The sequence below is a fragment of the Poecile atricapillus genome, chromosome 5 (genome assembly GCF_030490865.1).
Source record: "Poecile atricapillus isolate bPoeAtr1 chromosome 5, bPoeAtr1.hap1, whole genome shotgun sequence".
NCBI lineage: Eukaryota > Metazoa > Chordata > Aves > Passeriformes > Paridae > Poecile > Poecile atricapillus.
This window is the reverse complement of record NC_081253.1, coordinates 12,382,318-12,409,946: the sequence shown is the minus strand read 5'-3', so window position 1 is coordinate 12,409,946 and position 27,629 is coordinate 12,382,318. Positions and strand designations below refer to the sequence as shown.

The 27,629-nt window shown below is 37.6% G+C and overlaps 1 protein-coding gene across 5 annotated transcripts in view; it reads left to right on the top strand.

Moving 5' to 3' along the window:
- The window catches only part of PTPN4 (protein tyrosine phosphatase non-receptor type 4), a 111,927-nt gene that overhangs the window by 10,743 nt on the left and 73,555 nt on the right, over positions 1–27,629 (top strand). The window contains exon 1 of one of the 5 annotated variants that reach the window (XM_058839351.1): positions 18,542–18,761. The exons of 3 other annotated variants lie outside the window; for them this stretch is intronic. The gene's annotated coding sequence lies outside the window, so the exon portion shown is untranslated. Of the gene's footprint in view, positions 1–18,541; positions 18,767–27,629 lie in introns of those variants that run through there. One more of the 5 variants, XM_058839350.1, reaches the window with a different exon arrangement.

The window sequence follows — 27,629 nt, the reverse complement described above, 5'->3', positions numbered from 1 at the left end:
GTTGTACTCTGTGCAGAGGTTGTTAGTGAAATATTCACTGGTGGATTTTTCCTTAGACATCAACCAAATGTTAAGCATAATCTCCTGTTCTTCTATTGTGATGAAAAATATAAAAATAGTATTCAGAGAATGGAGTTGTTTGGTTAATTTTCATCTGTTCAACTCATACAGTGTAAAATAAGTCCTCTCCTTCAAAATGTTCAATTTTCTGATGCTAACAACCACAGAAGTGACCAGCCTGTGATTGTGCACGGTTATGCTGGAAGTACTTTCAGCCTTTAGTGTTCACATTACACCTCAGGCCATGTCATCTGGAACATCTCTTTTGATCCTGAAGTTTTTAGGTGGGTTCTAGAAAGTGAGATTATCTCCAAGGAGGTGGTTTGAGCAAACCAGGAGCTTTAGAAAGTTGATGTTTTTCTTTTCAAGTAGTCTGAAGATGATGTGATGTGAAATACAGCACTCTGTTTTCAGTGGTGTTTTACTGCCTTATGAACTCTTTGGTGTTTTGGGCAGTATCCATCAGGTAATGGTACAGTGTTCATATCTGGAGTGGGGAGCACATCTAGAAGGGAAGAGTTTTGTTCTGATTGTCAGCGGGGTACTCAGATTAATGGATTTTTTTTGTATTCTAGCTTTACTTTCCAGTGTTGCTGATAATTCAGAAAACCAGGCTACCAGCAGGGCCTTTTAGATGACAGTCACCTTTCCCCACCCTCACAATCTCCTAATTCCTGCTCACCACAGTCTGGTTCTGTGTGAGAAGAAGGTGTTAAGAGCTTTTTTGTGGATTAAATTTCATTTTGAGAACCAACTGAGAATTTGCTGCCGCCAGTCCAGTCACCTTGAGATGCAGACCCACAATCCTACCTTGCTGCGTGAGCAGGTCCATGTTTTGACCCTTGAGAAACATTTCAGCTTGGTGGAGATGTAGGGAAGCATGGCCTATCTCTAGTCCTTCCCTGTCCTAACGTTCAGATCAAACTTACACTGCATGTTGAGAAGTGTTTTGCTGGTGATGAGGGGAAAGAGAGGCAAGCTAGAGTATGGTGAGGAGCAAGATTGCTAACGCAGACAATACCATAGCTGCAGAGCCATTGATGTTCATTTAGAATTGAAATCCTGTCATGGTGTTATCTTGAAAAAAAAAAAAAAAAAAAGGAAAGTGAAGCTAGAACTTCTGTTGGTTCCTCAAAGTTCTTCCCCGTTTCCTTTTCTACTTCTGTCTAATTCAGATTGCATTTGAGTCAGCTGCTTTCATCTTGACACTGAATGTCATTCAAGGATCCACAAAGTTAGTATGTTAATGTCTGCATTTCAGCTGACTGATAGGTACACCAAAACCTATCTTAATTTTGTCACTGCAATATGAAGCTGCTTTTAATTTCCCAGGGTGTTTGGCATTTATCAAAACAATATAATGGAATGTTGCTGGCACAATTTGTAAGCCTACTGTTTAAAGTTTATTAAACATGACTTTTTCTTTTTTCCTAAAACATATTCTTGCCCTTCCTCTGTTCTTGTAGGTACTTTGTAACAAATTTAAAAAATGGAAGAAATAATAATGGGCATCTAAAAACAGTTTAGTTAAGGAAACTTGGTTCTGCTAAAGGGCAAAAAATAATTTTAGATTTGTCTAAAAGCAAACATCCCTCTGTATTTTTAGGTTTATCTGTCTTACGTTTTTTTATGAAAAACAGTTTGACAGTAAGGAAGACAAACCCAGTATCTCATGTTTTATTTAACATGGTCAAATATTTGTGGGTATTATCAATACTCTTTGGCACTGCTGCTCTTAGACAGCCAACCTCAAATGTATCAGAAATGTTTTGATGCATTTTGGATACAAACATACATGTTTTATATACAAACATTTGATAAATGTTTGTAATTTGTTTTGAATGCAAGCAGAAACAGAAGCAGAAACCCCCCCAGAAAATACAAAAAGGGGTAGGAGATGGAAAAGACTGGGAAATCAGCAATCTGTCCAGCTCATGCAAGTAGGTGCCAGAAGACCTTAAACATGGATATAATAAAATATAGTACTGGTATGGAGCAAGAAAGAAGTTCTTGTTTGATATAGCATGATGTGTTTCCTAGCTCCCCATTGTCAGGTAATCCTTTTTATTGAATGTTGTTTGAAAGTATATGCAGGTATATATCCTCTCTGTAGAACAGGTAGTTAAAAATTTATCTTGGGGACAAAAATATAGTCCTAAATTTGAACTAAATCCTTCCCTGACCACTTTACTGTGTTTTGTACTTTTCATCTCTTTCCCAGAAGTGCTTTCTTCTGCCAGGGCAGGGTCTGTGAGTGTGCTTTACTCCTCCTTACCATTATAAAAAACCTGAATCTAATAGATTTAACATTGAATGTCTTAGTAAGCATTCCATCAGCTATATATAGATAAAAATTGTGTTTCAAAGTGCTTGAAAGCTGTAATGCGTTGAATTTCTGCAGTATTGTATGAAGTAACCTGAATTCGTTCTGTTTTATTGTTGTGCCTTTTCAGGTGTTTAATTTTGGTAGTGCTTGGTGTTGGAACAGTCTCTTGACTATTCTTATTTGACCTGCATCTGGATTAGGTAGCTTAAAACTGAATCCAATTGAGGTTTTGTGATACTGAGAATCATGAGAGAGGACCTTCATCTGTCCCGTGGGCTGTGCGCCTGACTCAGTATCCTCATATGAGGAATTCCCTCTCTACAACAGCATGACATAGTTGGATTATGTTTGTATCTTATGACCTACTAAAAATGTTTTCTCTTTCCCACTTACCTTCTAAGAGCCTTTTCAGCAGAATTGGTGTATAACCACCTTGTATGCAATTTCAGTATTTTTGCAGTGAATTCTGCCTGTTTGATAAAGAAATTGTCCATACTTATGAAAGAAATTTATGTTTTCAGAAAATAGTTTTCCATCTTAATTTTTAAGAATAAATCTTGTTATTATGTTCTGAATACACTGATGACACTTTAGGAATGTGGGGGTTTTTGCGAAATTTAAGCATATGTTATTGGGAATGACAGATCGAATTTAAATTTCCATAAATGATTGGATACAGGGTCCGTAATGGGTTGTGAAAACTACTGGGATCAGTAGAGGAAGCATAAATTGGATCAGAAGCTGACCAAACAGAATCCTGCAAACTGTTATATGCTAAACACATTATTAGTCATGCACTTCAAAAATGAGTCTTGAAATTAATCCTATCTCATTTGTGTCTCTTCTTATTAAAAGCTGTAGATAACACAGAGTTCATAAAATTTTTTAGTGTATCAGACGATTGGATTGCGCCATAATTAAAATAAGATAAACTCAAGATTTGAGTACTCAAAAAATTAATACTATTTAATACTACAAAATCAAGTATTTTAGGCATAAGAACTTCTTGAATTTAGGAGTTATGCATTGGCAAGTAGGAAAGAAATTTGGGAATGCTGATAGGCATGTAAATGATAGCTCCCAATGTAAGCACAAGCAAGGATAACCCACCTAAAAATTTTCCATGGTTCACAGTCAGAGCAAATTGTAGAGCAAGAGCAGTTTCTGGACCTGCTCTTGCATTGGCTGATAATCTTTATTGCTGGCTTGAAAAGCAGAAGAGAATTGAGGATAGCAGCTCTGAAAGTCTCACCCACAGCACAAATTAGGGGTGACTGTGAATATATTGGGGAAAAAAATTTCAGTGCAGAATTTAAAAATTGTTTGGTACGCTTGTCAAGGTAGAGTCAAATTCATTACTGTCTATAGATTATGTTTTAAAAAAATGTATTTATAAAGCTATTTTCTGAGAAATACCTAAGTCCTTTAAGACAGTTTCTTTTGTGCAATTCTTCCCAGACTTTTCTTTTTGCATGAGAATACAATTGGAAAGAAAAAACATTCCGTGAGAGCTTTGAAAGATCTTAATTTTAAAATGCAATTGCATGAATTGGATTTCAACTGATAAGTTTTAGTGTCAATGTTAGAAACTCAGTTTTAACAGTAATCTATATTATATTTTGATATACTGGTATTTTGATTTACTGACCTTATGACAACAAACTGAAATAATGGCCTCTTACTTGAAGAGGCTTGTGATGAAACCAGCTGAGGTTGGTTTCCCTGGGAAAGAGTGCCGCTACTGGTGCCCTGTTAGGACAGACAAAAGGCTGATGAACAGGAACATCTGGATCTGACTGTCAAATGAACTAATGTGGCAATACCACTAATTATACCTCACTCTGAACATTTGTGTCCTTGTTCAGGTTTACAGCATTTACAATAATATTATTAGTCTGTTATGCTACATATCTATATTTATATTTATACTTAAAACTTGGGGGGGGAAATAGCGGGAAACCCTTTGTTTCTGAGCAACTGATATAATTTATTAATAGTGAGGTAGATATTGTGCTTTAGAGACTTTAATACATCTACTCTCTGGACCTGGTCCGACTGTATAAAGCATTTTTTCAGTGCCTACAATGTACCTAGATGAGCTGATCTATTTGGTTTATAGGGCCAGGCTTTGGTAGCAAGGGCAGCTTCTGTGAGAAGTTGCTGGAAGCTCCCTGCAGGTCCAGCAGAGCCAATCCCTGGTGGCTCCCAGACAGATGTGCTGCCAGCGAAGGCTGGGCCGATCAGAGATGGTGGTAACACCTCTGTGATAACATTTAAGAAGTTACACCATAGAAATAATTACAGCCAGGGAAGAGTGTTACACCATAATGATTTTGCTTGTTAGCAGAATTTTATTTTGCAAGAAATATCTGTGTAAGACAAATCATGATTTATTTGGGGGTGGATTTTGTTCTTCGTTTGTTTGTTTTTGATTTGTAATAGTTTTGATCTGAATAAGCTCAGATGAGACTAAACACCAGCAGAAACAAATTCTGAAGGAAAGACAATTCAGTATGAAGTGGAATAAAGGCAGCCTTACAGTTGAAAAAAATGGCTTTTATTTTGGATATTGGCAGAGAAGGAAGGAAAAGAGGAAGAAAAAGTTGTGTTATCTTTTATTAATCTGGATTGAAAACTGAACATCTGAAGCCATTGGCTTTGATCTTTTTAGAGAACCTTTTTTTTTCTTGAGGAAAAAATTTTGTTGAGTAATTTTATGTATCTTAAAGATCTCATGTATCAAAATAGAAGCAGAAAATATCACTATGTATGGAACATAATATTTGAATAGGTAAGAAATGAATACATGTCATGTGATATTTAAAAACTTCTACATGACTGGGACTTCTAAGCACTTACAACTTATGTTATGAAAAATAAATAAAAAAATATTATTTCAATGGCAGTTTCTGTTTTGGAAAGAAAACACTGGTTTCTAAATCAGTTAAATTGTTTCTGAAGAGTTAATTTGCTCTCTGAAAGTCATCGTTTGTAACCTAATAGACAAGTATAGCTAAAAATATGTAGGGATATTCTTTCTCCTTTCCCCTATGGCAAATTAAACCTTGGCTACTGTGTATAAATTATTTTCTTCTGTAGCAATTACTGTTCCAGGACCTACACCAGTGCTTGTAAGTCACTTTCCAGAACATGTTTGCTTAGCCATGCGTAGTTAAACCCAAGTCCCCTTGGCTCTTCTCACTGCTGTATTGACTGCTATTGACCATAGCAGTGATACATCCCTTGAGCACTGCAGATCCTGTAAAACAAGGTTATCTATGGCTGTGCAGATTCCAAAGTGCATTTTAAAAATGTAATTATTCTAAATGTTATGCATACTTTGGCTTTTCAAGGGAATGTATACATTCATGGCAAGAGTAAGAGTTGTATTCATACATCAGAGGCTGAAGAGTATGTGTACAGGTGGGGCTGCTCCTCACACTTCTGGGAGCCTGCAGCGTTCCTGGAGGGAGATTGTTTCATCCAGCTGCCTTTGCCTTTTCAAGTCCAGTGCCACCATCTCAGTACATGTCATGATCTTCTGTCACCAGGGTGTGACAGGGGTGTGTGCTCATTGCTGGTGTGGATTGATAGGTTTTTGATTGGCATGGTGCAGCGGAAACATTCACGCAAGGACTCAAGATCCAAGATGCTACCTTTAAATAGCTGTTTGAAAGAGCCAATAATGGCAGATGTTTGGAAAGGAAGGAGCAGATCCTGCTTTCTCTCTTCCTTTAACTACTGGTGCTTTTCTGCTTTACCCACAACAGGTCTTTGGAGTCTGTCCCTGTACAGTTACATGGCATTTTCAGGTGGGAGAAGATGGATAAAGCAGCTACATAATCAACTTGGCCTTGCTTACCTGCTCCCTGCTGCCTGAGCTGAAAACTTTAAGCCAGTTATGTTGGATGCACTGGCGTGAAACTCAGTGCACAACCTCTGTGTTTTCATACATCAGAATAACATTCTTTGTCTTTCATTGATAAAAGTGACGATCATTATTTCCAGTATAAGTTTATCTATTTGGACTTGGACATGTGCAAGATAAGAAAAATAACTGTGAATTAAAAGTCTAGATTCCATCAATATTTTGGCAAATGGTAAAACTGAGAGCACAGTAAGAAACATAAGTGAAAGTTCTGATGCAGAGACTAGTAGGAAAATGTACTAGCACCAATTACAACAGTCTTTCTTTTTGGAAAGGTCTGCCAAAGTCATTGATGAAGATAAAATCCAATCTTTCCTGTGGGTGTGTGCCAAAGATGATATGCTAAAGGAATCATAGAATTTATGCCAAGTTCTGTGGGTTTTAAGAATTGCTTGTTAACTAGAGGAGATTTTTTTCCTTTGAGTTGCATAAATTAACCTTTTTTCTAACAATTCATCTTTTGTTTATGTGTTACTGTTCCTTGTTCATTTGTACTGTCATCGTCATTCTCCCCCCACCCCTTATGCACTAGTCACTTTTCATACCACAGGGAGAAAAATTTTGCATCAAAAGGGCTGGCACAGCACGTGCTGCAGATAAGAATGGGAGCATGCTCTTGGATCAGATAAAAGATCCGGAACTCAGTAATCCTGACAGTGATGAATAATATGGAGAAGTACAAGACTCGTGTCCTGTATACAGTGAATCTTCCTTGATGTAGCCACATACAACTGATTATAAATCCATTCTTTTTTGTTGTTGTTGTTTTGGTTTGTGTGGTTTTAACATGTAGGATCTGATAGCTATAACTTTTATTCTGTAGAATATTTAACTATTTTTAAATGTTCATGGTAAACCCAAACACAAAAGCATTTCTGGTGTCTTAGTCAAAGAAATACTGGGCTGAAAAAGGAAGGTACTAATGTCTTTTAAATAGAGTACATTGTATAAGCTTAGTGTTCATTTTCTGAGCAAAAGAAAGAATGAACATGAATTTGAAGTTTTGAGGATCATGTTGTTGATACATATGGATGTAACTATTATAAAAGACCTTATTCTAATGCCAGTACCTGATAAGAACAGCAAGAGATGTATGACCAGTGTGGGCTGCTGCCACTGACTCACTGTGTAATGACAGGCAAATTACTTGGTTTACTGCATCTTGTTCTATTCCTTTATAAATGAGAAATAGTTTCCCAGTAAAACTTTGAGATCATTGGATAAAAGATTTTTTTTTTGTACGCCTACTGCATATATAAATTTGAAGATAGAAAGTGCAGCAAATACCAGGTTCTGTGCAAGTCTTTTACCAGTACAGACACAGTAGGATGAGTCTTGCTGCTCATTATGGATTGTATTAAACCATGTTGTACTTTTGAAGACCTCCTAATGCACAAACAAAAATAGGGTTTTAGGTCAGATTTAGCACTTCAGGGTGTATTCTGTTCAGTTTGTTTTTGTAGTTAGGTATAGCTTCAATAAGACTTCTCTGGTGTCTGCATTGGTAACTACCATTCCGTTTTGTTTGATACACCAGACGTTGCACCGCCTTCAGATGAAACAGTACAGGGAGCCCTTTAGAGTAGCTTTCTGTCAATCTCTATCACCTCTGTCATGTTATGTCTTCGGCTGCATTTTATCACTGAATTTTCATAATGTTTGGGGGGACCTGACCTTTTCAGATTTGTCTGAATTAACACTATAATCTTAATCTTTCCCCTGGCACCTCCTGAAACAAAATACAAATTAATGATTCAGACACCATAAAACAAATCACATGCCATTTGTTTCTTCCCAATGATTCTTCATTGTTATTCTTTGCTGTATTGTATGCAAGTCCTTGTGTGTTCTGTGGTGAAAGGGACCTAAATAATGCAGGAAATTTTAAGGGAGGTCTGTAGCAGATAAGTAGGGAAATGATGCAACAGTTTCAGGTATATATGTATGATGATTTGGGTAAACATAAAAAGAAAGGCATTATTTCAGCACTGACATATGGAAGTTAAGAGGTTTGATGTGTGCTTTGTTTTTTTAATAAAGTCATACTTTTATTGTGGTAGTCTGTAAGTAGCTATGAAAATAGTGGGGAATACATGAAATTTCTGGTCTCCAGTGCTTCAAAGAAGAATGTGCTGTTGTCTTTTTTTGTGATTGTCCCTGTTTTTGCACCTTCATCTCCTTTCATTCAATTTGTCATCATTCTTAATCCCTTTTTAATTTGCTCACTTTCTTAGGTATTTTCATCACATATATGCTCGCTTTAGTTTCATCATTTGAAAAAAGAATATCCCATTGATGATTCTAGTTATCATCCTCTATTATCTGGTTGTGTTCTGCCCCAGAAATACAGTAAATACAGTTTTGAATTTATCTTCACATTTTCCTCACCTTTTCACTATTTTCCACCCTTTTGTTCTTTGCTTGAAATGGCTTTTAACAAAATGAATGTGTGAATGATACTCACTTGGCTAGATGCTAATACCTTTACTCCTTTCCTTGTTTTGACCATGAAGGAAGCCTTCCTCTCCTCATGGCCACCTGCTGCCCTCCGTGTGCTGCTGTAGCGCTTTTGCCGCTGCACAGTGAGTCATATTGGGGAATTGGTCTGACTGAAGAATAATTTTGCCAAAATTGTGTTGCTTCTTAGTTCCCCACTCTGGTTTACCATATGGCTGTACAAATGGCTATGTCAGCAGTAGGGAGAGGATGATGCAAGGCTGGAAGCAAGAGGCCAGACTCAGGAATGGGTCAGGGATGCAGTGTTAGCTAACACTGCCAGGTTATGTCAAAATAAAAAGAGTTTGTCAGAGTAAAGTCTAGTTGTCTGTGATATTATCACATCCTACTTCTGGAAATCCTGATCTCTCCTGCTTTTTGCCTTAACCTCTCTAACTCTCCCCCTTCCTATTTAACATGTTTTCCAAAGCTCCTTGTTTATCTCTTTCTTAGAATAAGTGATCAATAACAATATCAATAGAAAGCCTCGATTTCTCAGTGTTCACAGGAGGTGGAGCCTGTTGCCCTCAGGATAGGTTGAAAACCTCCTATTTGAATCATTTGTGTAGGCATCATTAGTTAAACCCGTACTGTCATTTGTACATAGCCATAAAACAATTACAGTGAGGTTTAGACTGATAAGCTGTTGGTGTTAGATATGTATAAGTTCAAAAAAAACTATTTAAATCAGTATTTGTCCAAATCAGTACAGTATGGTACTGATTGCTTATTGCAAAATTTGAAAAACTTAAGCCATTTTGGTAGAATCAGTGCTAACAAAATAAATGTAATGCTACCTAACCTGTTTTCTTAGTGTCTTTCCAGCAGTGGCTGCATATCTTAACAACAAGATAGTTCATGTCCCTGAAATCAATCACAAGATGCTCTTGGCGAACAAATGCACTAAATAATGCCTTCCTTTTTCTAAGTCTGCAGAGATTCACTTCATTACTTTGCAGTCAAGTTATTAACAAGCAGCATAAAAGCGTTTGGTGGTTTTTTTCTTGTTTCTATGTTTGTTGGGCAATGTTAGTTTTACTCGACAGATATTAAACTCATACTGAAATGGTGAAATATACATCTGAATTTAATTACCTTGCAAGTACGGTAATTTTCAAACCTGAACTTGGGTTAAAATGCACAAAAAAATGTTAATTCCCTTATAAGTCAAATTCTGCATGCTCCTGTGTAAATAGACTTGTTCCAAGCCTGTATTGAATGGTGTGTCTGCATGTGTTGAAGTCTCAAAATGTCTCAGCTAATATAAGAGTATCTTTTTGTTTTTCTTAAAAATTCATGTGTATTATGCTTCCTCTATTCCTGTACTTATTTGGAAAAAAAAAAGAAGAGAAAAAGTGACGTTGTTTAATCAGTGTGATGCACACCATCGAGATAATTTCTGTGGCTTGGTGTGTACAACCTTTCAGAAAGGAATTCCGTTAGTTAACCTCTGCTCAGTCATATAAGCTATAGTTCATTGTCTAGAAAGAAGTCTGTTGCCTTCTTTCTGGCTATCATAATCCCAATTTTTGACTTTTCCATTTGTTTCTAACCCAAAAGAATCAATGTTTTGTTCTTGCAAAGACTGAGCTATGAAATAAAACAAGAATCTGAGCTTAATGCACTGAAACAGACATAAGCTCACTCAGGCTACACGTGATCATTGTGTATTGGGTTTTTTCAGTAAATAAGTCATTTTACAAAGTTTAATACCAGGAATTGATGCACTGCCCTGATGAGTGTGAACCACCAAATTCCAATGTCTTGAAGTATAATCCCAAATTGGAAATGGAAAGCAAACTGTCTGTGGCATATAAGATGTAGATAAATATGACATTTTGTGGGGTTCCTCTCTAGTTCTTCTCCCAAAATATGCTACGGCCTTATTGTGTGTACACTTGGGGATCTGATGCCCATGTCATCAGGCTGGCAGCACTCCTCTGGGAGCTCTTTTCGTCACCCTCCTCCTGTTCTCAGTAGTTGTGTAATGTCTTTTCAGCCTGTATCAGCTCTGTATTGCTGGTGTCTGCTGATAACATGGATCCCAGTGCCGGCTCTTTTCCTTAAGCCCTTGAGCACTGTTCTTTTTTTTCCCAACTGAAAGGAAGGCATGATCTTCATTCAGGAGTTGCTCTTGGATTTCTCAGGTAATACTTTTCTTGAATTGCTGCCAGCAGAGATAGTGGTTGTGTTCTCTTTACCTAAATGTTGCTGACGAATTCTCAGCTATTTGTCTCCTGTTACCTTGCCTAGATTTCATAGGCTTACCATAGATGGTGTGTTTTTATCTGTAAATGGTCTGAAAACAGGCATTTAAGTAATAGCTCTCTGATCATCTTTAACTCTGATATAGTTACTCTGGAAAGCAATTTTTTATTTTCATAAACTCTCAATCATATTCAGTAGAAAATTGAAAGAAACTTCTTAGTGAAGCCAACAAAACAGGAAAACAAGCTAACTATGAAAGTGAATTTTAGATAAATGTTCAAACACCTACAATTTTAACACTTTTCTCATCCCTTGTGGTTGAGACTAAAAATTCATCAGTCCATGGGACTGCAAGATGAGATGTAAGAACCAGATTTGTAGTGGTATTCAAACGTGCTATGTAATGGTGGCAGGGCTACTCCTACTCCAGCTACCAACATCTTCCCATATCATGTTTCAGAGGAGTACTACAGTAATCTTACAAAGTAGCTTAATAGAATATATAGTGGCAAAAATATTAATGGTGGGTCATAGATTTTTTGAGTTATTTTGCCATGGTGGCCACCATATGACAGAGATGTACATGTAGTATAGCCTATATATCTGTTAAAAAACAAAACCTACCACAAAGTATGCATAAGCTGTAGGTTTGGGTGTATGTGCTCTGGAGTTACTTATTTTGGATTTCTTGAGAGCTAGATGAGATTTTTCTGCACTTTCATGAGCTCTGTCAGCACTTGTTCAGTCTAGTTGGCACCTTTTCATTTCTCTCTGTTTTTTTCAGCAGATTTTCTTACAGAAAGGCGGATGATCTAAGACTGTGAAGAAATTCTAATTTGTGTTTCTCTTTATATACTTCCAGAGGACAGATGGACACGTCTGTTATTTAATAATGCTTATGTTACATCCTTCATGAAGAATCAGAATAGCTCGTAGCAGTCTGCCTGCCTGTCAGTAGCAGACACAAGCTTCTTGTTGATTTTGTGTTAAATAACAGGGATTTCTGCTCTCTGGGCTCTAGCTTTAAGAATTTGAGAACAGCAAATTCTGAGATGGGCACTGTAGATTCTTCATACTCTTAGCTGCTGAGAAGCTCCCTCAAAGACTTCTGGGTGACCTGGTAAATATACTTTAATAATGCTGTGCTGGTTCTTGGAGAGTGGGAGCTACTTTTCATGAGGATAATGTGATGGTGGTGGTATTAATCTCTTTACCATTAGCTTTCTCAGTGATGTACATAACATCATGCTCATCATTCTTCAGAAGTTTCCAGAGCATCCTGACACCAATTTCTGCATCTGGAAAGGACAAGCCTTGATATGTTTCTCTCCTCTGAATCATTCAGATACTCTTCAGCTTGAAACACCCTGCCATCAACTAATGCTGAGGGAGTCATAGTTCATGGCACTGGCAACCCACTGTTCCATGGGCAGTGCACATTCCTGGCAGTTCAGTTTTTGTGTGATCCATCTGGAGCTGCATCATTTCTTCTGGTTTCACAGACTCCAACTTCGGACCCGCGAAGTCTGACTTCTGAGGAGAGGACCTCTTACAGCACTGGACAAAGCCAAAACTTGGCAAACCTTTACTGTACTGTAAAGGGGCTCATTCATCTGTTTGTTTTTACTCTCTTTGCAACTTCTTGGAGCTACTGAAACATTTCTAGTCAGAGGTCACCAGGATCTGCTTCCTGTGACCTAGGGAACAAATTGTATATTGTTGTCACATCTTTCCACAGAAGATACTAACAATTTCATGGTATGTTATCACTGGTGTTAGTGTGCTGACAGTTCTGAGACTCTTGAATTCTCTTGTTGTCATCCCATTTCAACAACTGCATGGTTGTACCTAGGTGACTATTCCATATGCGTCTATCCATGGCAACAGACACTTGCTCAAGTGTACTTGTTCTGAAGTCAGTATTGCTAATCTGCTGGTGTACTGGCTGGAGTTCAGAAGGTCCAAGTCAATCTGGACTTCGTCAGACAGTGTTCTACATAATCGTAATGCAAACGTAGTGGCTTCAGGTCTCATTTTTTATTCTGTTAAAAAATGTAGTTTCTATGTCTGTTCCCAGGTTTAACCTGTATTGAGAAAAGAATACTTTCTTTTTTGTGAAGTTTTTTTGCCCCTTCATAATAGGCAAGCTTGTTCATCTCTGTCACTGATCGACTGATTGTTTCAGAGAAGACATAATTTGAAAACTGAACTAAGAACCAGTGGCTTTGGTTTGGAGCTCTGCACTTGGTGAGCTTTGCTATTCTGGGCTGTCTTGTACATCTTTGTTAAGAGGAAGCTTGTAGCTGACTGAGTTTACCAATGCAGTTTTGAAAGCACTGAATTTCCTAAGGTCCCAATTTAAAGTACTTACTGTAGTGAAAGACCTGGGTCCCCAGAAGAGCTGAGTCTGATCTGTCATACTCTGACGAGTGTCTCTTGCTGTTTAGTGGTGGTGCCTGTGTCTCATTGGTGAGTGTGGTGGCTATTGCTTGTGTGATACTAGCATCTTCATTTTTGGAAAGTATCTTTTCTGAGCATTTCTGGGTGCTTTGTGTCCTCAGATAAGCATAGTACCACTGTTCAGAGAGACCCTTCCTGCAAACCCACACTCCTTGCTTCTGCCTGTGGCTCCTGCAGCTGCTTCCAGGGGACCTGGGCTGTGCTGCAGAGTTGCTAGCAGGGAAAATGTGAATAGACTTGGAAAGTAGCAGAAGCCGGTTGCCTGGTTTTCTTTGTTAATGTGCACATTCCATATCCTACCATATGTCCCTCTTCTGTAGCCTTTTAATTCTGGGGTGCTATAGATGTAAAGAGTTTGGGGAAGCTGAGTTTAATTGCAAAAGATTGCCTAAAGAAGCAGGTGTGAGAAAGCCATTCAGGCCTGACTGCAGGGGCACATGAATGAACAGACTTTTTAGACACAGTGCCCAAGAGGATCAGTGCAGATGTGCTGACTCAGAGAGCTTGTTGCCTTTTAATGCCATCTTCATTTGTATGTTGGTAGACTGTTCCTTCTCAGTGTACTTTGTACAATATTTTCCCTGTAAAGAAAAAGATGAGTGTAATCTTCTATCATCTGAGTCTCTGTTCACACTTAGAATTGTAGAATTGTTTAGGTTGGAAGGATCTCTAAAGATCAAGTCCAACAGTTAGATATCCAAGTCCAGGTTGAGAGATAAAAAGCTTTCTTCTCTTTTTACATATCAGAAAACTTAGCTACTGGACTTACTCATGTCACTGTCAACATGTTTGTGCATGTTGAGAATAAACTTGTACTTAATCAGTTTTCCTTCTGGGTCTTCTGTTCTGAAAGTCTTTTTGAAGGAGGTTGTCCCTAAGCATTACAGGCTTGAATAGATTTTTTTGGTGAAGATGATAGAATAATAAACCACAGATTTAAGTCAAATTGTATGTGTGTCGGAGACTGTTAGGATGAAATAACTTGACTCTTCAAGTTCTTAATGGATTTTTGTAATGCTGTGGAAATCTTTCTGTACGGCATGTTAAAATGTGTGAAATTTAAAAGCCTTTTAATGACTTCTGGTAATGCTGCACAGGTAATTATGTTGCCATCTATCCCTTCCATTCATAACCACATGGAAAGCATCTCAGCAGAATACATCAGACACCTTTGCTGTTACTCTGACTATGGCTGTACCTGGTGTCTCTGTACCAACCTTGGGAGCACCCTTGGACATGACTCTTGTCTCTTGGCTACAGTTTTTCTTGCCTCCAGGTGGAACCCGTTTGATTTCCTGTGCATTTTAAGGACATTGGTGAGATTTCTGTTGCTGTTTCATCTTCTGTATCCACCCCAAAGGAGTTGGGCATTGAGTAAGCCACAGGAAAGTTGAAGTGTGGTTAGAGAAATGGACAAAATGTAGGGAAGTATTTGAGTGATGAAGGAAATTGATCACTTTGAAGGGGGACTGTTAGCACCTTGAGAAGGAAAGAACATACATGGAAGAGATCTGGAGTATTTGCAGGAAGTGAATAGTACAGAACTGATGGTTTTGGTAATGAATTATTATTACCTTTGTAGTTTCAGCATGGCCTGTGAATCTGACCCATGTTTGTGCCTGCCTTTCCAGGGAAACAATAGAACCAAGAGCCAGGCTATTTTAAGATTACTTAATTAATGTATTATTTAAATTATCTAATGATGCCTGATGAGCTTTAAAGGTCCCCATTTAAATGTCCAGGAACATAAACTTAACAGTTTTATGTTTTATATTCAACTTAACAGTGTGCTGTCTTCACTGTCCCATTATCTATTATTTCTGTCAAAAATCACAACATAATTGCTAAGACAAAAAATCTTCCTTTTCATGTCAAATATTTATAGAAGAATGATTCTCCCAAGGAAGACCATGCATCTTTATAAAAAAAGAAACTATATTGAAAATAAATGTATTTTTTATATTATCAGCTTAATGGGCTGTTTTTTGACAATAATGCTATTCATAAAAAACCCTCAAATATTCATTATTGGATCTTGTTTTCATTTCTGTGTAAGTTTGTATTGATACCTTTGAGCTTTTTATTGTCACCTAATGAACTTTGAACATAAGAATTGTAGTGGGAAGTTTTAAAACTGTGTTTTTTTCCTTTATATAAAACATAAATGTGTTGAAAAAGCTCTTTTAAAGCTTTTGGAAAACTAAGCCAGAATTTTCTCAAAACTTGCTTCATTCATTATACTTGAGGTTTGCTTACTGAATTATTCTTGTAGGTAAGATTTCTCATGTGTTCAGCATAGCACTAGTGGTGAATTATCACACCTGATCTAATGGTGACATTTCTTCTAAGTGCTGCTGATAATTTGGGGTTGGCCCAGGCTGACCCCCAGGTTGAATTCAAGATGTTCCTTCCTTTGACCATCAACAGCCTCTGCACATGGCATTATTCAGAGAGCAACACTGGACAGATAGTCATTTGTGCTCTGTACTTTGAGAGGTTGTGGCTTTTTTTTCTTTTTCTCCCACAGTAGCTTTTGTTCCCTTTTAGAAAAGCAAAATAAATCTGTCCCAGAATGTTGACTGTTGAGCAGAAAAAGAATGTTTAATGATGGATTTAAAGAAAAGGTATTTAAGGAAGTGGTGATTGTACTTGCTGGCAGCTTCCCTTCCACTGCTTTTATAGACAACAGCCAAAAATCTTTATTCTCCCCTTTACCAAGAGGATAAGAAGCTGGGTAACTTGGGTACATTCTGCAAATCTTTTTCTCTGTAGGAACACTTACATTTATAATTTCTGTCAAGAGAATTGCAGTTTTTTTGTCTCTACAGGCTTGGAGGAATGTCAGAGATTTGCATCGCCACAAAACAGTTCACACAGCAAGTATGGATCATAGAGATCCTTGAGAGCTGAAATTCTGGGCAGAAACTTGTCTTGCTGTCTAGTCATTTGCTGTATTTGGCTTGAGCCATAGTTATACCTGAGGATGTAGTTATGCCATAGATTTAAGGACTGCAGCACAGTTTCTGTGCTTAGTTCTGACCAAGGAGTTATTGCCATGTTTCATAGTGGTTTAACATCAGCATGTCTATATAAAACTTGTATGAATTTCCAAATGTTGTAGGTCCACTATCATGAAAGTACATCGACTTGTGTAACTGAGATGCTTCTCCAGTAGCTTTGGAGTAAGAATGTTGCACCTTATATAAAAATAACAAATAGGGTTCCAGGGTGAGTTTTACAATGTGACGGTTTCTTATTCTGTAACTGCAGATTGGCTCCTTGGAGTGTGTGTTCCTTACATGCTTTTAGAAATCGTGAGATGTTTGTTTTTTATTTCAGATTTACATTACCTTTTTATTTTGACTATGAAGTTCCTTTCTGGTATTTATAGTGTGCAAACTTTGCTGCAGACAGGCTCACTAATCCTTTCATTGGGTCTCTGCTGTCAGGTTTTCATAGGCTACCACATGCTTCCAATCTTTGTTATGAATTTGAAACAGAGAGACATCCAACATAATCACACATTATTACGTAAAGTACTTTTTCAGTAGAATGAAAGGAGAACTGAGAGCACTGAGGGAATTGGTTCAAATCTGTCATTCAGCCCTGCTGCCTTGCATAGCCTCTGGCCCAGCAGAGGTGGGGCTGGGAGTTGAGCTCTTGCCTGGGGCAGCTGAGAACTCCCTGCAGGGAAAATGGAACAGCCCTGCAAATTTCTGGTTTCTAACGGCCTAGGGACTCTAACTGCTTCTGTTCTCTTACAGTAATCTCTGTTAACTGCGGTATAGTGGAAGAGACTATCCAAATGCATTTTTTGCTAAGCATCTTGTAAAGCTGCTGTGTGTTGAAAGGTGAATTATTTTGCATACAAGGCTCCTAAATCAAGTATGTGGCTTTAGTCCTTTGATTTCAAAGAAAAAAAGAATGCTATATCCTTAGTTTTATTGTAGTGGGAAAATATTGCTAAAGACTAGAACATGGCAATCTCTCCTGTGTACAGCTGAATAGTAAAGTACCTTAAGTTCATTTTTAACAGTAATTTTCTGTGCAAGTACTATGATTCTCTGGCATAGAAAGCTGAATTAATCACTGGATTAAGACAAGTTCTGAGAGCAACTATTGTGGTTGGATTATTTTATTATTATGAAGTAGATGTCACTTGTAGGCAATATAGTAGAAAAGTTCATTTGTGTTACACAGAGTTTAGTGACTAGATATGTAATCATCCCTGACAGCATGGTTTTCTTAGGATTAGGCTTTTTTGAGAAATAAAAAAAAATTGGTCTGATCTTTCATACCACAAGTTGGAGAAGATTTACAGTGATGATGTGTGGACTTCAGTACTGGGCTGTGGTTACAATCAAGTTGGCATTTAGAGTTGTGCTAGGGGAAAAAATCAAAACCTGAACTTGCCCCCAGCCTCTCGGCTGAGACATAAACTGTGTGCTCTCAGCTGCAGCACAGTGAATAGGCTTGGGGTGAGGATTTGAACCATACTGCCGTTTTAGTGACAGAACATACTTTTACAGACCTCTGGTTGTCTTACAGGGAAGAATAAGAGGTAATCTGATTCCTGTCAAGGACTCATCAGGGCCAATGGGCCCTTCCCACACTGGTTTGTGGCAGGAGGTGTGTGCTTGTGTCCTAGCAGGGAATCAGTTTGGCCGAATGAAAGAATAGTTCTTGGGAGCAGCCGAGAACTAAGTAAATGCAATTGAAAGCCCTGTGACATGCAGGCGATTAAACTGCATTTGAGGTTTTGCTCTCGCTTAGAGGTGGTAAATACATGAGAGAAAGCATAAATAGCAGTGTGATTAAATAGTAGCATGACTTAAAGTCTATATATAGCCATTTATGATTTTGTAGTTCTTTCTTCTTTTAATAGCCTTTTGCTCTTTGACTTCAGCACACACAAACTCTGTATGTGTGGGTTCATTTACCCTTCTTGGTAGTGTTTCATTCCACTGGAGTTGTCATGTTTCTGTTATTTGTTTTTAGTTGAATAACTGGTTTATGCCATGGTTATGCGCCTGTTTTTTTCAGCGGATGTGAAACTTGATGCTGAACTGAGCTGATATGATAAACAAGCATTAAAGCCTCTGTGTCTTCCTGAACATGAATGCATTAGAGGAGATGGTAGAAGTTGTTTTCCTTCTAAGAATAAACTCAGTAAATAATAGAATAATTCAATTTAATTAATCTCAGACCAACCGAACTGAAAGATTATTCTTGCTGGTTCTGAACGGCAGCTGATTATAGAAGTTTCCAGCTCCAAGCAAAATGGTCAGGTAATTTTTTCACTTGATATTTTTTTAAATGCAAGTACACTAGATGGCTTTTTCTTTATAGAAAGTATATACCCTGTACCTGGAAAAGTGATTTTCTAATATGTTAATAAAAGAAATTTAACTTTTAATAAAAGGTTTGAGGTTGAATAGATAAGATGTATAATACAGAAATATAGTTTGTCAGTGAATTTTAGTTTCACTTGAGTAACATGGTGTCTTCATTCTGGAGGTATAGTGCATTATAAACTGTCTTTTTAGCTCTCCCAGCTTTTCCACTTGTATACTGCAACTTTGTGCCTTTGCCTTTTGGATTTAGGAATGTAGGGGTTTCTGCTCCCCACCTTCCGCCCCCCCCCCCCCCCCCCCCCCCCAGTATATTCATAGTTAGCCTTGACAGTGTTATGTTGCTTTTCACACCATTAATAGTGTCTGCTATTTTTGTTAAGTTAATTTTGTGGAAACTGTCAAGTATTACTGTGTAATTACATAAAGAACAAAAGCTAAATGGAAGAAAAAAGTCATATTCGGAAACAAAAAAAAAAAATTAAAACTTTAAAGGTTTTTTGGAAATTTGGTTTGATGAACCCCGGTAAGAATTACAAACTTTAATGTAATTTTAGATCTTGTCTTTCCTCTTGCATTATGTTTTCTTCCCATGTTCTTTTTACAAACGCTTCTGTAAATTGTCAATTTATTTTCAAGAGAAGGAAATACATCTGAAAAGGAAAGTATTTTTAGATACTCTTAGAAATAAACATGAAGATCATTTATCTTCTTACTTGTTTATGTCCAAACTTGAGTGTAGTTTAATGATTTTCAAAACTCTGAATGCATGAAGATGAGTGCAGGGAGCCTGCAGTCTGCCCTTAGCATTTAAGCATTGTCATAACCCCTGACAGGGTGGACTGTCAGTTCTCTACAGTACTGACTCTTGAGGTCAGTATGCTGCAATTTTGGAAAACTTTTGATTTGGCTCAGAGTTTCACTTTGTGAGAAGTAAAGATAGAACTGTTACGAAGTGGGCTTCTACAATTTACAAATTGTAATTTGTAACTGGGGAGTATAGGCATCTTTAAGATACTTTGTTAAAGTATCACAATCACAAAAAAGTATAAAATCACAAAACTGTGATTTTATATTTCCTGTTTAAAATTCTACTGTATGTGAATGATTATAAGATTTGATTGTTTCAACATGTGTGATATTTTCATTGTCAGATTCACTCAGATAATTTTGAATTTTTAATCTTGAACTGGCTTGAAAATGGAAATCGTTTTCTGTAAAGAAAATCTTTGAGAGGAGGCAGAGATAAGTCGGAAGAATACTTAAGCTGAGGATAAGTTGTAAAATATAACAAATAAATAAATAAAAGGAGGCCTTACAATTTGGGATGATGAAAAATAGGATGGTTCTTTTGCAACTGGGCAGGTGCACCAGCAAAACTGATCTTGCCTCGTGTGGGCAGCTTCTTGTTCCAGTTCTCTGGTGTGCTTTGGGGTCTCAAGTGCTCATCCCATGACCAACCAAAACCTGCAGCCTTTCACAGCCCACAGCCACAGTGCTGTGGAGAAGCCAAGTGCCCAGAGTGCAAGGCAGGGTGGCTGAAAGCCAGGGGCACGGATGGAGTGAGGTCACTTTTCTGGAGAGCCCTGCCAGAAGACATCCCTTGGTTTGTTTTCTGCTGGAGGAAGGAGTGGAGCTGACAAGTGTTTTCCAGGCAGGTAGCCAGATAGGCATTATTACAGTGTTTCCCCTGGAAAATCGGTGGGTTTTGGCAAAACTGAATTTTTCCACGTGAAAATTTCTATTTTATGGAAATGGTGTTCCTGATTAAAAAATTATTTTGATGGAAAGTGTCCAATTGGTTACACTGAGCCATAGAATTAGCATCTGCTGTGTTTAAATCTATTGAAGATAATTTGGCTTAGGTTTAGCAACTCTGAACAAAATATACACAGACAACTTTTCCTCCCCCTGTCTAATACCTCAGTTTTAGTGCCAGCTAAAATTCAACTTGAAGTTGGCTATCAGTAGAATAAAAGCTTTTTCTGAATTTTGCCAGTTTGGTTTCAGTTCAGACTGCCTTTAACTTCAAAGGCTTCACGACACAGATGCCATGGCTGGAGCTACAGCTGCCAGTTCCACTGGCTGCTCTGGATTTGCAGGTCCTTCAGCGTGCAGCGCTATTGATCCATGGGTGCTCAAGTGGCTAATGGAAAGCCCACAGATTTTCTCCATCATATGTTTTCTGTCAGTTTTGTTTTCAGATAATTGTGGTCGAGGCTTGTACAACATACAGGACGTGGGACTTGTGTTGGTTTACAGTCACAACAAATTAGAATGTGTAACTTTGCATCATTTAGTGTTTTACCTGTTTTATATGCTTAATTGTGTACAATTGTTGAGGACCATCAGTTGTTATTTGCATATAACTTTTCTCTTTTTGATTTCTAGAATTGTATTTTAAAAACCCTCTTTTTTTGTTGATGGAAAAGCTGAAATCAAAACCTAATTTTCACTTGCTACATTTCCTTGATTCAGCATGTGTAGTCGGGCTGTTGTTCAAATTTAGAGCTGTTAATAACCAGTGTCATGAAAGGACTGTTCTTAGTTATTCTAGCTACAGGCAGTTGTGCATTGTCATTAAAAGCTCAAAAGTATAAAAGACTCCTTTTATGTACTGAGGAGCTTTTTGTCTGCTGGGTCTGTAGAGAACTGTAAAGTTCTTTAATAGGTGAAGAAATTATTTTTAAGTCATATTGCAAAGGGGAATCAAATTTAGTTACACCTTGATAGCTTTGAGGAAAACTGTAGGAAGAAATTTGGATTTGGGGGCTTTTGACATGGGGGGTGTGTGTTATTCCCCCCCCCCCCACCCCTTACGCAAGATATTAAATACTATGTTGTTATCACTTGGTACTTCTGTACTTTGTCTGAACTTGCACTGATTTCAGCCCTTTTTTCTTTTGATAGGTAAATATTTAGGCTTCCTGATCTTAGAGTTGTCTCAGAGCCAGATTTCCCTTTAATGAAAGATTTATTTAAATCTATTTAACCTAGTTTAAGAACACATTTTAAAAAGTACTGCAGAATTATTTTGAGAAGTCTCTATCAAGATATTTTAGTAATGTTTTGTTATACATTTGTTACATCTTATTATAGCATTGAGTCATAAAAGCAAGAATAAGAGACCCAGCTCCAGAAATGGGAAGAGATAGATGTAGGTATCATCTGTGTGAAGGTCATAGATTACCATTTTTTTAATGCTATTTTCAAACAAGGGCAGGTTATGGATAGAATCAAGTTTAAAATAATGGAGGAGGAACTCACTTGGAAAGCTTTTCTATTTATTCCTAGTAATCTTCACACATGATAAACACCTCCAAATATCATGAACTGACAGCTGCATACTAGGAAACAAGGAGGTTTTAAGTCTTATAAATGCATTTGCATATTTGTTTATTTTATAATATTTCTTAAATATAGGAGGATAGTTGAAGTCACCATTTAGTGATATTTAAACAGTGCTCCTCTTCCTGTTCTTGTTTTTCCTGGCAGACATATGCTTTACTGACTGCTTCAGCTATCTGCCGTTCCACAGGGATTAGTTGGCTTTTTTAAAAATAAAGTTAGATTTCATTTTTTTTCCCTGCTAGCTTTGCCATTTCCATCCTCGTTGTATGAGTGTGGGCTGCTGCTGCCCCGGTAGCCGTGGCCCTGGGGCCTTTTCCCTACCTTACAAGCTGCCACTGCTCTAGCTGGTGCTTGCCATCAACTTGTGTTTTCATATAACATGATGGCCTTATGTGATACCAATTTTGTTATTTAAAGACCTTTCTAGCCTCAGCTGCCTTCTCTGTGTTTCTTCACTCCAAGGTATGGCTTCCCTAAGCCATTCTGTAAAGCAGTTACACTGCGATCAGGTGATTCTTGAAGATCTACTATAATCCATTGCTTAATAGAGAGATAGGTGTGCTGTTTTTGTGGTCCCCGAGGTGTTGTATGGGTGTATTGAATATTACAGAGAAATTTTCTACAGTTTTGCATAAAGTAATTTCTGAAACCTCGTGTGACGTTCTTCACACATCTTCAAATGTATGTGTGACTTGTTCCATAAATTTCCCTAACCCCTGAGTAGCGCCTAGAAATGAAAAGTCTCCAGGTTAGAAACAAAAAAAGCCTGCACAAATTCATATGATGTTTCCACTCTGATTGTGGTCTCAGTGTGCCACTTGTAGAACAGATGGGTTTGTTTTGGTTGTGAATAACCATAGGTGCTTGCTGTGAAGCTTTATCTAAAGGCACGTGCACTCTGGATGCACACATGCATTTTTCTTGCACCACGTGAAAGTGATCATCTTCTGCAGTATTGTTATCATCAGGTCAGTGAGTGCTGAGCCATGGACTGGCTGGTATATCTGGAAGGAGGCTTTCTGTTGTCTTTGCATTTGTTCACACTGGCTTGTAAGACTGATGCAGTGAAATGGGGGCCCTGATGAAGTAGGATGGTGGGGGTGGCAGAAGGGTCTGACTGTTTTAATTCTAGCTCTTTCATGGCTGCAGACTTTGTGTATTGGTTGAATTTCTTCAGGCTCTCTGGAACTCCAAAACTGTAATGTGGTTTGGACAGGTGTTCACTAAAAATAAATTTGAAGGTTAAAAATGGGCTTAAAATGAACCATATTGAGCTGTTTGGAATTTATAAGTCTATTTGCCTTTTTTTTTTTTTTTCCCATTTGTTTTTTCCTTGCCAGAGAATTTTTAATATCTTCTCAGACTGTTATCTAGAGTCCTAGATAGTGAAGATGAAAAGGTTATTGTGTGCATGTGAAATATGACTGAGGACATAAAGGGTTTAGGTTCAAAATAATTGTCAGTGTTAATGGCATGGTTTTTTAAGAACTCTTTTTTTTATTAATATTGCTCCTCAAATGCCAGTAGGTGTTGTAATCTCAAACTAATGGATTTTATCTTGCTGTTACGTGTTTCCTGAAATGTTTCATACAGGAGTGAAGCAAAGCAGATACCAGTCTTCCTGTGCTGTCCTACTTCACACTCAAAACAGAGAAAGGGATTTGAGATGCTCTTTTGTGAGTGTGGTGCATGCAGTTCAAGTATAATGAGAATTGACATTTAATTAGATAGAAGTGTCATTTATAATGGGCTTTTCTGTTAGCTGTGCCCTTCTTCTTGGGGGCAGGGAGGAGCAAGGGAGGGAATTGTCAAACTGTCCAAATAGTTTATTTTTCAGAGAAAACAATAGTGTGCTACAGTACTATCTCACTAATTTGCTGTGTTCTGGTGTACAGCCTCCAACTGTCTCTAACAGATCCTACATAGTGACTGAACACTCACTAATTCTTATTTTTATGTTAGAAAGTATGAAAATCTGGGAGTGACAGAGCAAGGTGTTTCATCTTTAACCTTTGTCTCTATCAGTAATTATGTGATTGTAACACTGAAAATCTTGCTTGATACCACACAGCAGTTGTTCAAATTGGAAACACTTCTTCAGAAAAGTAGATAAAAAGCATTATTCAAGGAGGTCTTCGTTTAAAAAAATCCTTGAGTAATTTTTTAACTGAGAATGCTTATTAATTTAGGCATCAAGACTGCACTGAAATCCACAGCCAACCTCAGGAAATCCTTGTGTTCATGAGATACATTAGCAATCTTAGAAATTTATCTGAGTAAGTGTCTAGAGTATTAAAATAGGTCTCTGCTACTGGTTCATGTATAGGAGAAGCTGATGGTGGAGGAGAGGGGCTAAATTCAACTTCTTTTCTCTCAGCTTGTGAACTTTGGGCCCAAAATTTTCAGAAACTGACATATATACATTGAGAACTAGTGGGTTTTTTGTTAGATTTGGCTCTTCCATTGATTGAGGATGTGGAAAAGGAGGATGTAAGAGTAGCTTATTCATTGAAAGGCAGGTGAGATAAGGGAAGTTTTGAGGAGAACATGAGTATGTTTACTTTGTGGCTTTCAGAAGTGGAGTAGGATTTTACTTTACTGTTCTATACTTCTGGAATCCATGAGGGATTTGCTCAAGCAGCAGAGTGTCTGGAGATAGTAGAGATCTTGGAGGAATGCATAGAAGCAGCTGCAGATCAGCTGAACTTGTGTACTGTTCTCACACAGGAAGCGTGGAGAGTGCTCAGGGCCAGGCTGTAAGGAAGGATACAGGAATCCCTGGCCCAGGAGCAGGAGAGTTTGGATCTGGGAGCTGCCAGCTGCCAGCCCCATGCAGGTACTAGGCTAAAGAGAGCTGGCTGGTTACCCACCAGTGGAGAGAAGTTGCAGAGGTTTTCGGAACTTCAGCTTCCTAACTTCCAAAGCCAGTATCTCCTTGTATCCAGTGCTGTCTTTCCATGACACTGGGAACATAGTAGCACTAAAAAACCAGTGGCTGTAGTTACATTGTATGGTCACAGCAATTGTCCCACTTGGTAAAGGTGTGATATCCCTCTTCTTCAGTGAAGTTTTAGGAGAAGTTGAATAATTGGCCATATGATAACTTTTCAGGAGTATATTATCTTCCTTAAGTAGAATGCATGTGGTCAATTTATATATAACTGATATAAATAAAATTAGAAATAAAAGGGTTTTGATAGAGCCTGAAATAATTAATAATGCTGTTGCCTGGCTAGAAGTCTTGCTGGAAGCCTTGCACCTGGTGACTGCAAGGTGAAATAAGTCGGTGTTTACATATCAGCTTTAATGAATGATAGATACTTTCCATTTGGTGAGCATAAAGCAGGAAGGAATCATAGAATATCCTGAGCTGGGAGGGACCCACAAAGATCATGAAGTCCAACTCTCATTTGAATGATTTCAGGATTGTAGTGCTTGGGTCAATTCACTGAAATGAAAATGCATTTCTGCTCTGCTTTGATTTGTAAGCAATGTCCTGAAGCTGTGTACAGCATCAGAATTGCTGAAAGCTTTCAAAACAAATTTTTGAAAGATAAAATATTTGAACCTTTTCTTTGGACTTAATGTGGAATTTCCTCAGAAAAGTGCACAACCAGCTAATGTTTAGTGTGGATTTAATTAGTTTAATTTGGATTGCAACATTTAATGTAGTGTTACTAATGTGTTTTCGATAAATCTGTGTGAAGATGAGCTCTAGGTATACCTCTATCTAGTGTTTGTCTGAATGGCAATATGTTGTATTATTCTGTTGTATTATTTTGTTTAAACCTTCAAAATTGGCTTTGTACTTTTAAATTTTTTATATGTATATAATTAAGTTGTCTGGATAATTTTAGTAACGATGGGGTCTGCATGTTACTTAATATATTCAAGCTGCATCATGTTATAAGGACGTGGGTCTTCTATGAGTCTGACCTACTTTTCTACTTCTTGTAAGAAATTCATGTACTGTGTTGGACCCAAATTAGCAGGTGGGCCACAGTGCAAATCCATGCCTTCTGGGTTGCTAAAATACAAGCTCCTAAACAAATGGAAATCTGGCAATGCGTGAGCTTCTTTAGCTGCTTAAGATGAGCCATGAAAAATTAAATTTCTCATGTCCTTGCATGCACATGTTCATACAGTAATGTGTTAAGGTAGTTGTTTTTCTGTGCATTACATCAAGAGTTCTTCTAAAGAAAGTTCGCATCAAGTCAGCAAATTGGCTGCACTCTTGGATAAATTAAATTTCAGTTAATTAACTGCTTAACCAACTGCTTATTTATTAAGCTGCTTAAAATCAGTTTATTGTAAACCCAAGCAAATTGTTGTTATACTCTATATATTTACATAAAAGAGTAAAGGATGCCGAAAATTCACTTGTGAAGCTTCTATATGCTCTTTAGTGCCCTAACCAAGCCAGTATTGCAGGAATGTTCTGCCCTTTGATAGGGAACACTCCCTGGAATTGCTTCACCACTTGAAACCTGAGCTCAGGCAGGAAATGTACAACTTACTCCCTCCACAGACCTGAGAGGTAAGTGGAGTTACTTTGCATGAGTTCTGTCCTTCTCCAGTTGCTGTAGCAGCATGTTCTTTAGATTGTTAGTTCCTAACATACCTAATTACTATATGTAATACCATATTACATGCTTAGCAGAAGACACTGAAAAACTATAAGCAGAAAACCTTCATCATATGTGAAGATTAAGTCCAGTTTAAATGATCGACATGCATGTATAAAAATATTCTAGCATTTAGTGACTGTGGCACTGCCCATGACATGGATATGCACACACAGAAGTACCTTGCTTAAGTTAACCTACTGTTTATGCCAGTTGTTCTCAAACTGGTTTTTTGGTTAAGTCTCAGCTTTTGTTTTTATTCTTATTTATTTTAGGGATGCTTTGGAGCTTAAAGCAGTCCTCTGTTCAATACTAACGTTAGCTATAATGTTTTTATTGCAGAAGTATGCAATGAATGTAGCTGAATTTCTATCAGATTTTCTTGTTTTGTATATAAATACTTGTTTGGAAATCAGCTGTATTTTGTAACCTTATAAGCAATAGCTAGCCATCTCACTATTAGAAAGTTTTCAAAATATATAGCAAGAATAGCAATATGTGTTTGGGAGACTATCTGTATTCTTGGTGCATGTATTTCTGAAAGAAAGAAGTAGCAAAGATGATATGGGTATGGTTTGGTGCCAATTATATTATAAAACAAGTGTGTCAGTAAAACCAGTAATTGCAGGGTCTATCTGTGCTTAACAACTGCGTCCTTTTTGTTAAGTGTACATGTGCTGATAGAGGTTTAAATATGGGTTGTGTGCACATGATTGGCCACAAAGCAGTTCCATGTAATAACCCTGGCAGATCTTGGAAAGAGGAGTATTTTTGAAAGTGCATGTGAAGGTGTTCTAACAAATTCTCTACGTACTTCCATAGTT